Consider the following 10,797-nt stretch of genomic DNA (forward strand, 5'->3'; position numbering starts at 1 on the left):
AGGGTATTGAACATCCCCAAGTGATCCGACGGGTCCCCGTCCCCATCGAATTAGGATAGATGGGGCATCTAAAAACCTGGCGGGTATGTCGTGGCTGCGATGTTGGGGGAAAAAAGCTCGAGCTCATCTCCCGAGTCTTATTCGTCTTTGCCCTTTTCTGATAAGATTTTTTTCATTAGCTCCTCCATCTGAGCTAACCTTTCGAGGGTCTGGTCCTTGATCCCCTGGTTGTTCTGGGGCTGTTCAACAGCTCTCGTTCCATTGTACGCGTTAGGCGGGTTATTGTTCCTCCAAGCTTGAGCTTGGTCTGGTGGGATATTCCCGCTGTCACGTATTTCGGAAGGACCATCCTCTCGGCGAGTATGACTTTCGTTTCTGGTCGGATCCCCCCTCTGCGAGCTGAGGTGATCTCGAAGGTCGGTCCTCGAGGCAGCCTGAGGGCTTTGTGCCGAACTTAGATGATTGCGCAGGTCTCCACCAGATCTGCCACTTCGGTGGCTCTCGGTCCAATAGCTCCCATTGGAAAAGCTCAGAGCCTGCTACCGGAGGTGAGGATCCGGGGCATTTCTACGCGCTCGCGGGCGATGGGCAGGAATGGCGGGAGGACGATTCCTTCTGCTGTTCCCGTGTGCAGGAATATCTCGAGCAGGACAAGGAGGGGATGGGTATCTTATCGATGAAGGGGGATGCCTAACTGGTGAAGCGATCCTAGTCTCGTCTGGCCGGATCAAACTAGCTCGCAGTCGCTCTATCCCACCGCCTCCAGCTTCTTGCGCCCGGCGATCTGACCACGACACGAGATGGCTGGCCGGAGCAGGTTTTCTACGCGAGCTTTCCCCGGACCTCCTCCACGAGCTGCCACGAGCCATCCTGGGTGCGTTCGATGGTGGAGCCGAACTTGGAGTTAAAGTTCTGACTGACCAGTTGACTTTCTGATTGGCCCTGGGAAACTCATCAAACATAATTTCCTGGTGATGGTGTGACATGGGCGCAGAACTCGGGGTTGAGGTTCTAACCGATCGACTGGGCCTGGGACGACTATCCCGGTGGGACTTGTGAGTCCTGCCTTGCCTCTTTCTGACGTTAACGTCGGTTGCAAGAGGGGCTAGTCGGGCTAGGACTTCCTCGATTTGCTTACTTGCTTTGGCTAGATGACTCCTCAACTGCATGTTTTCCATTTCTACCGCCGTCAGGTAACCCGAGTTCGGATTTGGCAGTAGGGGCGCTGAACTTCCGGTATCATCATGGCCCATTGGCTGTTTTCCCGATCGTTGTTGAATCTCTGGGTCTTGCTCATTGGATACAGCGGTATGGTGAGCCTCCTGCCCACGAAGCTGATCTGTTTCATTACCATGCCTTGAACGAGTGACTACCATGATGAATTCTTTGTGATAGCACTAATCTAAACCTCTCAATGAAAGCACCAAACTGTCGACGCGGTTTTTCGCCAATAGTGAATTATATGAATGAATAGGATGGATTAGTGCTAGATGATAAACCGTAATCAGAAAAATGATAATTATCGAGAATGTGGAAACTAATTTCAGAGAAAAATGGTCACTCTTTTTTTACGTGGTTCGGAGGTTAAAATCCCCCTAGTCCACGAGTCAATGTTATTTATCTATCCTTACTATTTCTTACAGAATATTTTCATAAGCAGAGTCCAACCCTCAACCCTTCCCAGGGTCTTGGTGTTTATATGAGAATGGTCCCTGGGTAAGTGCTGGGGTCATCCCGTGATCCTTTGATCCCTCCCATCATATTTGTTACATCAATGATTAATATTTACATTTTACAGTGAAGTGTGATCTAATCAATAGGTAAAGATGGGTAATGGGCCGTATGGCCCAAATCAGGTGTGGGGTGTCTGATCACGCACATTTATATTGTGTATCCGGGAATTTGGGAATAAAACAGACACGTGATGTCTGGTATGCGCATGTTTATATTACGTGGTTGACTTTATAAAGACATGGGGGTATGTCAGGCCTCTGACGCACCACGAGTTTAATGTGGCGCCAGCTCGTGGCTTCTACTATGTCGACACAATGGATCCAAGCGATGAGCAGCTAAATGATCCATCAGCTTGAGCTAGTTGTTTAGGGGACCGTAACAAACAGCTCTGGGTGAACGGTGGACACGTGGCCGATCGGTTTAGGCCCTTTTCTAGCTCGACAAAGTGCATGCGGATATTCAAGGCGTACAAATAATAATATATTTTATAATATCCATCTAGAATAATATTTAATTAATTTGAAAAATTATTATTTAAATTTATATTTATATTCATATACAAAAAGATATTTTTTTTTATAAAATATCTTTAATTTTAAAAAAGTCTACAAAAATATATATGAACATATTATTATAAATAAAAAAGTAAATTAATTAACCACAAATAAGCAGATAAAAATAAAATGGTTATATCGATTTTATTATTTTTTTTATTTTTTATTCATTTTAAATAATGATAGTAATTAAATAAAAAATATAAATATATTAGAACTCGCAATAGCTTCCACACCATTAGAGATGGTGGAAAATCTTTCGATTAATGATGTTACATAATCTATTTAGAGATTTATCGATTAACTTATACTTACTAATTTGTTAAAACTTTGATGTCTTTTTTCTCTCAACCACCTCCAACAATCTCAATATCACCCACACAACATAAACACCCGATAACATCTAAAACATGATAGAAAACTAAGATGAATATGTTAGAATATCAAGATCAATAATTTAAAATAAAAACTTTAAAGATTAACAAACATTAATAATTGAATAAATACCCAAAATAATCAAATTTGGAGATATGAATTGGAATTCATTGAAAATTGAAATTGAACGAGTTTAGAGAGAATAAGAGAAAAAAAAAAGGAGAGAAATTAGAGTAGAGGAAAATATGAGATTAATAGAGAATGTTTAGAATATATATAGGAACACAGAGATATATTTATCTATATTTAAATAATAATATCTTATAAATATCTCATTTAAATTTATAAAAAAAATTATATTAAATGAGAAAATAGATATAGTAGTTTGAAGAATTTTTAGAGTGTCGCGTCATCTCCTTAGTGTTCTCATTTATATAAATAACATTTTGCCCCCTGTGTTTTGCAAAAGTTATTGATCAGACCCTGTGTTTTGTTAAATGACAACTTGGACCCTGCGTTTTGCAAAATGGAACAAAAGAGTACTCTGGACCAAATTTAATATGACCAAAATGCCTCTTTTTTTATAAATTCATGAATTTAATAATCTTAAATAAAACATTATTAAATTAAAAATTAATAAAAAAAACATATATAAAATTTTAAAAATAATTAAAAAAATCATATTTCAATTAATTAAACATAATTATAACAGTATTCAAATTAATCAAAATCCAATTAAAGAAAATACTAAACAAAACTCAAACCAAATAATCAAAATATATTCACCCAAATATTAAACCCAAAAATTAATCAAAACACGTTCTTGAGTTCATATACTAAACCTAGATTCAAGTATCACTTCAACTTCTATCAAAAACTTGAAATTCAGAAACCATTACAAATTCAAACACCAATTTTCAACCCAAACGAGAAACCATTACAGATCCAAACCTAGATTTATTCGAAGCTTTTCTTTTTTACTTCTAACCACAAAATCAAATTAGAAAAACCAAATTTTCAACACAAAGAACCTAGATTTCATAATATATACCATCTTCAAATGTTCATAAGCAGGTTAACAAATAAACTCCAAAACAATAAACTTTACTCAATAATTTCAAGAAAAAAAATCAGAATTAGAAAGGGAGATTTACTCCAAAACTCTGGTAGTCCTCACGAGCCCCATTGTCACGAAGAACCAGTCCAATCGTCCTTATCCTTTAAGCTCAAACTGTCGTCCTTGTTCTTGAAGCCCAGACCCATGCGTCCTCGTCCTTGAACTCGAGAACATTCGTCCTCGAATCCACAAAACTAGATCTGAAACAACACCCACAACCCAATCAAGACCTACACCCATTGTCGCTTGTTGCAACAGATCCACCCCATCCATCAAAGCCGTCATCGCCTACGCATCCCTTGCACCCCCAAGCTCCAGACACACGCCTTTCCTCCGCTTAACCACTTGCAACAAAAAAAGAGGAGGAGGAGGATATGTGTGCCTCACATCGTTGCGCCTCCCCCGTGCCCCAAGCTCCAGATATGTGTCTCTCTTCTGCAAAATGAACTGGTCTGTCCATCCACTAGAAGGAGGAGAACCAGTCCGACCATCTGCTAGAAGGAAGAAGAAAAAGAAGAAGAAGAAGAAGAAAAGGGTGAAGATGGATTTAGGGTATATATGTTTTTTTTTTATTTTGTTTTAAGTTTGTGCTTTTTAATTTTAATGTTGTTTGATTTTGTTTTAGATTTTTAGATAAATAGGTTTTTGTTTTTTTAAAATATTTTAAATTAATTTTTTAATGTTTTTAATTAATTTAAATATTTTTTATTATTTACTATTTAAAAAAAATTATATATTTTTATCTATTTAAATAATTCATTAATAAAATATGATGGTATTTTGGTCATATTTAAAAAAAGTTTGACCAAAATCTGGTCTAGATACTCTTTTGATCTATTTTGCAAAATGCAGAGTCTAAATTATCATTTAATAAAATACAAAGTCTAATTGGTAACTTTTGTAAAATACAGTAGCCAAAATAGTATTTACTATATATATTTATATATATAAATTGTTATACATTTAATAATATTACGTTACATTTGTTTTTTTTAATCCAAACAAAATATAATGAATTTTTTTTCACCCTGAAATCTGAGTTCCGAACAAAAGGTAAATGAACCATTAGAGAATAAGAAAAAAAAAATGGTTATAAATTGAATTGTAATAATTTGCAAAGTAAATGGATTTTTAAAAAATTTCTTTGTATAAATATTTTTTTTTATATTCATTGCAAAGTGGACTATCATTGTAGTCAACATCTTTTTACAAGTTGAATGCTCAAAATGTTCTAATTATTCATATGAAATTATCATTAGAGAGGTGATGGTATGTGAATGAATATGAGAAGGGAAGGGAGCAAAATGTTTAAAAACAAAAGCAGTTATGAAATTTCAATGCCAATTTTCAAGAGAAAGAAAACAACTTAGAAAATCTTGTTCAAAGTCTTAAATAGACTTGGTCCACTTGGAAGAAATTGGTCTCTTAATTTGCTTGGATTGTTTTCTACGTTAATTTTTAAAAAATAAATACAAAATAGCCATTAATTAGTCGGTAGTAGTGATAGTGTTTGACTGGAAAGAGAAGATGAATTATTTTACAAGGAAAGAGCAGGTAAAACAATTTGGAGGCTAAAAGCCAACTTTCGAAGTGGGGTCTAATAATTATTTTTGTTTAAATTTAAAGGAGTTTAGTAAGTTTATATATTTTTATTAATACTATATTATTTTTCTGAAAACATAAAATAAAATATAAAAGAATTAAACAACTAACAATCCAATCTAATTAATTGTAATAAAATAGTTTTTTAAGGTGAAATTAAAAAATAAATAACTTTTTTTTACAATCTCATATTTCCTTTCTTCAACAAAAACAAAAACCAATGTCTACTGATTTTGAGGAAATCGAAATCTTTAGAACATATGTCAAATATATACTAATTGTAGGGGGAGATTTTCCCCATTAAAACCGATAGTATAAATTAAGTAAAATGCATCGTTTTATTTAATAAATTTAGAAGAGTGAGATTGAAAAAAGAGAAGAGCTCAATAGAGCTTATCGAAGAAGAAGAAGAGTTTTTTGCAAATAAGAACTCAGAATGAGCTCTTCGTAGAAAAGAGCTCGAAAGAGCTCATCGAAGAAAGAGCTCGACTGTAGGCATGAGCTCAGAAAAGTTCATCAAGGGAAATAGCTTGAAAGAGTTCATTTGTACGAAAGAGTTCGGAAAAGCTCATCGAAGAAAACAAATTGAAATAGCTCATTTGTGGAAAAGAGTTCAAAAGAACTCGGAAGTAGAATGAAATTCGTAAGAGTTCGATTTGAAAGAAGAGAAGCTGGAAAGAGAATCAGAAAGATTGACACGTGGACTAATCAGAATAACTTTGTATACTCTCTTTCTCATTAATTTCTCTATAAATAATAGGCAAGGGACTCATTTTCGGACCTTGGATTTATTTTTTTTTATTTTTGATTGTTGAATGGGGAAGTGAGCAAGAGACTAACTTAAGCATCGGAATACTTATTTAGTAAGTTCCCTATTCGGTTCATTCTTTCAATTCATACGAATAACACATTCACAAAGTTGATTAAGTGAATTGAATGTGTGATTCGAGGCAACACCAACATTAACAATTCAACGGAGAAAATCTTTATTAATTTGAAAAGTTATTATTATGGGAGATTTTAGACCCAAACACTAATATATATATCGTTTTTTTTGGGTAAGTACAATAAGGTGATCAAGGTTTCTAGAACATATATTGTTTCTTGAATAATTACAATAATTTTTTTTTGAGCATATATCATTTTCTACAAATTTATGATAAAATTATAGGAAAATTCTATAATGGGGGTATCAGTTTAGTCTCTACCGGTAGAAATGTTTTTGTTTTCGGTATGTAGAAAAATTATAACCCAATTTTTTTATATGACATTGTAGATTGTAGTTATAGCAGACATTTCACCATTTTTTGAGAAAATTTGAATAATTTACGATGCCCAAAACAGGGTTCAAACAGTCAATTACATACGTGTTTTTTTTTTTTTTATAAGCGTGCATCTAACTATTTGAACTCTAATTTTCGAAATTGTAAAATATTCATACTTTTTTTAAAATTGGTGGAGTACTTACTATAACTATAATATACATCATCATATAAAAAAAAATTAAGTTATAATATCTATATATACCGAATACAGAATTGCATAGGGGCTAAATTGACACCCCTAAATTATAGAATTTTATGAGTAATTGCAATAAAATTAAATTGTTTCTTGAGCATTTAAAAAATATGGCAAATCACAAGAGTATAATGTGTGTAAGTTTTAGTGTAAATTTTTTTGTATGTTATTTGATATATTATTAGTGGTAGTGTTAGTTTTTTAAAATGTATTTGATGTTTTTTTAGAAGAAAATTACTTCTGGGGACGTTTTTACCCATTTTATTTACGATAATACCGCCCGATATTCATTTACATATATACTGGTATATGTGGTTTATTTCAAGCAGATTTGTATATCGATTTTTAAATATTTGTTTTTCTCCCTCCTTGAACGTGCTCAATAAGATTTGTAATATCCACCATTTCTTTATCTCTTCTCTCTCTTATTATTAACTTCAAAAATCTTTTCCGACCACATTGCTCGTCGGTTGGGCTCAAAAAGTGATATCATTACGACCTACTTTTCAAGATGATCATTTTGATATGTGGGAAATATATATTTTTTCACCATCACCAGAAAAAATGATAGAAATCAAAAGCTACTTTTTAGTTTTTTTTATAGTTTGTTGATAAAAAAAAGTAACTAAATTTTATACTTAAACAAAATTCATTATACCAATCAACTTCATGAGTTATTATAAAGTATTTTGTTATTTCATATTTAAAAGTTACTAAATGTCATTCTAAATAAGACTATTTTATAGAGCGATAGGATTCTAAAAAAATCTTATAAGAAAATCAAATGGTATCTTAAACATTATAGATTCAATTATATTGCTAATAAAATTAACTATACTAATTTTGCTAATATGTTATATGGTAAATTTGTATGCTTTATTGTAACTCATTAATTTCTTCAATATGTTGGAAGGTAATATAAATGTTGCTACAAAAAAAAATCGAAAAGGTATCTTAAACATCAAGATAACACAATATAACCTAAAAATAAAATTATGATTTTAAAGGTGACTAATCAAAATAGGTAACCAAAATGTATATGAGATAATATCATCTTAAATGGAAGTGTTTTAGTCTATTAAAAAATATATATTATTTTTATGAAAATGTAATCAATTGGTATCTTATTAGCTACCAAAAGTTAGCTTTCTTAAAACCTAGAAAACATAAAATTTCGGGAATCCAAATTTTCCCATTTTTCCTAATTCTGGTAGTAGTTATTTTGGATTTTGGTATTTGTGTAAATAATATGGTTGAATGTATTTTTGTAAATACTTTGAGTTCTAGATATATAAATATAATCTTTTTTTTTAAGGAATGTATGCATAAGTTCTATTGTGTTTTTAATTGTATATAGCTTATATGTATATTTTCCTATTCAACAAGAAAGTAATTAGAATGTGTTCAAGAGAAAACTTAATGTTGGTAGTTTTCCTTTCTTATATATATATATAGGTACACTTTTAAAGGTTACTACCCATGGATGGTTACTTTAATATTAACTATTGGATTAAAATCAATGGTCCATATTTATAGTTGTTAATTAATATTTCTAAAAATAAAATTTGAATTTTTTCAAATTTTTGGAAGGGTTACCTAATGAAAAACATGTATTTATTATAAAAATATAATATTGTAAACTTTTAATTTTTCAAATTCATGTCAATTTCTAAAATATAGCTAGTGTCTCTCATTAGTTGGAAACAAGATTAATTATGGTAAAAAAAAAATAACTAAATTCGAAATTAATGTTAAAAAAAATATTTACCTGTTGGTGACTTGCTATACCAAGTCACTATGTTGCCACATCATCATAATTGTTAGTACCCATTTATCTTTCCAAAAGTTTGAAAATGTCAAATTTTATTTTTAAAAATATTAATTAATAATTATAAATATGGACCATTGATCTTAATATAATGGTTAATATTAAAGTAATTATCTATGGATAGTAACAATTAAGAGTGCTCTTATATATATATATAGTCTTCTCCATACACTCACATATTTTTTTTTAAATTTATTCCATGTTACAAATGATGTATACATCCTGGAACACTAATGAAAGAAAGAGTGACAAACATCATCATGAGGGGAGTAAAAACCACAGCAATATTTATAAATTTTTGGTCTAAGTCCAGCTTGAACCCTCAACCTCTTAGTACAAAGCAAGAGACCCTCACCGCTAGGCCAAAACCAGGGTGTTTGCTAACACTATGGGTTGCATTATATGGGGTCCTAAATAAAAAATATCTCATACTATGTACACATCACCATTTTATGCCAGTATTCCATTTTATTCCAAAAATGTCCCTAACATAAGTTCTCTTTCTCTTGTCTTCTCTCTCTTTCTCTCTCTCTCATGATTTTCTCTAGTGTCCAGGCTCTCTCACTCAAAACAAACAAGGCACCCACCATTTATTCTCTCAATCTATGATAAGTTTGGAGCACATCTAATCTTTGTTTTGAAGTTCTTCTTTGGGCAAGTGTTGAATACTATCAAGGCTAGAAACTCCACTTTGGGTATTTTGATCTAGGGGCAAAAATCTTATGGGTAAGTATATTTTCGTTATAGGTAGCGAGGAAACTTGTTTATTTACATTGTTTTAACTATTTCGAACAAATCTTTGTATGCATTTGTGTTTTATTTTACTATTTCATGGTCGGATTGGATCTAAGTTTTTCTGCGTTTTTTCTGGGTTTTTAACATGCCTCGATGATTTTTGATGCAACTCGACATGCCTCAATGGGTTTAGGGTAAAGGAACCTCATTGCATTTCGATGTGCCTTGATGGATCTTAGGAATAGGTACCTCGATGAGGCTCGATATACCTCGATGGACCTCGATAGGTTCCTAAGCCATAACTTAGATAGGCCACCTCAACAAGATTCGATATGCCTCGATGGACCTCGATAGGTCCTTCTGCCTTTACTTAGATAGAACACCTCGATAGGAATCAATGTACCTTGGAAGGAATCCATAGATTTACCTCAACGTACCTCGATTAAGCTAGATATAACTCGTTTTTTCTATTTTTTTTTTTATAATATTAATTCTTGACTAATTTTTTTTCAATACAGATTCGACTGTTTCCATATTTGTTGCATACAATGGTGTTTGGGAACTAGAAAATAGGGATTGGATTTTTAGGGATGCTGAAAATCAAGTGATACCTTTAGAGAAGGGTGTGACGTACAAGCAATTGCTTGTCATTTTGTACGAAGAGCTTGAAGTGGATAAATGTGTGTATGACTTGAAACTTGAGGTCCCGACACATGCCTCTCACAACCCTTCAAACCTATCGTAATGAAAAATGATAGGCATGTTCGTGCATTCATCGGGATAGCATCAAAATCTGTAGAGAAGATGATTTCTTTGTGTGTAACATTGGTTAAGAAGAGTTGTTTAGTAAATGCATCAGCCTCTCCCAGAGTTAATAAAAAAGTTCGATTTGAAGAGAACATTTCTCCCCCATGTCCTAGTATCAGGGGAACTCAAAGTGAGGTTAGGACATTTGTTCCAGAGACAAATCCTCAGACTATTGTCCATGATGATATCCCTATTAGAGATTCGTCCTATGCTCCTGACCCAACAGAGTACAATCCCTATGACTACGATTCTTATATCAATGACGATCCTGTATTTGATGTAGTAGATGCTGGTGGGCCACATAATAGGGCAGATTTGCCAACCCAGAGTTCAGATGTTATGCATGTACAAGTAGTAGATGAAGAGCATGTCAGAAGACAAGGTAGGCAAACACCTGACACCAGCAGTAGTCGTACAGGTAGAACTGAAGATAGCAGCAGATAGAGTTCTCCATTGGACTTAGGCGAAGATCATAGAACTTGGAGTGCTCCCATGTTTACCAAAGAAGATAAAAAGGTCTCTTATCA

Source organism: Humulus lupulus, chromosome 3 (genome assembly GCF_963169125.1).
Source record: "Humulus lupulus chromosome 3, drHumLupu1.1, whole genome shotgun sequence".
Lineage (NCBI taxonomy): Eukaryota > Viridiplantae > Streptophyta > Magnoliopsida > Rosales > Cannabaceae > Humulus > Humulus lupulus.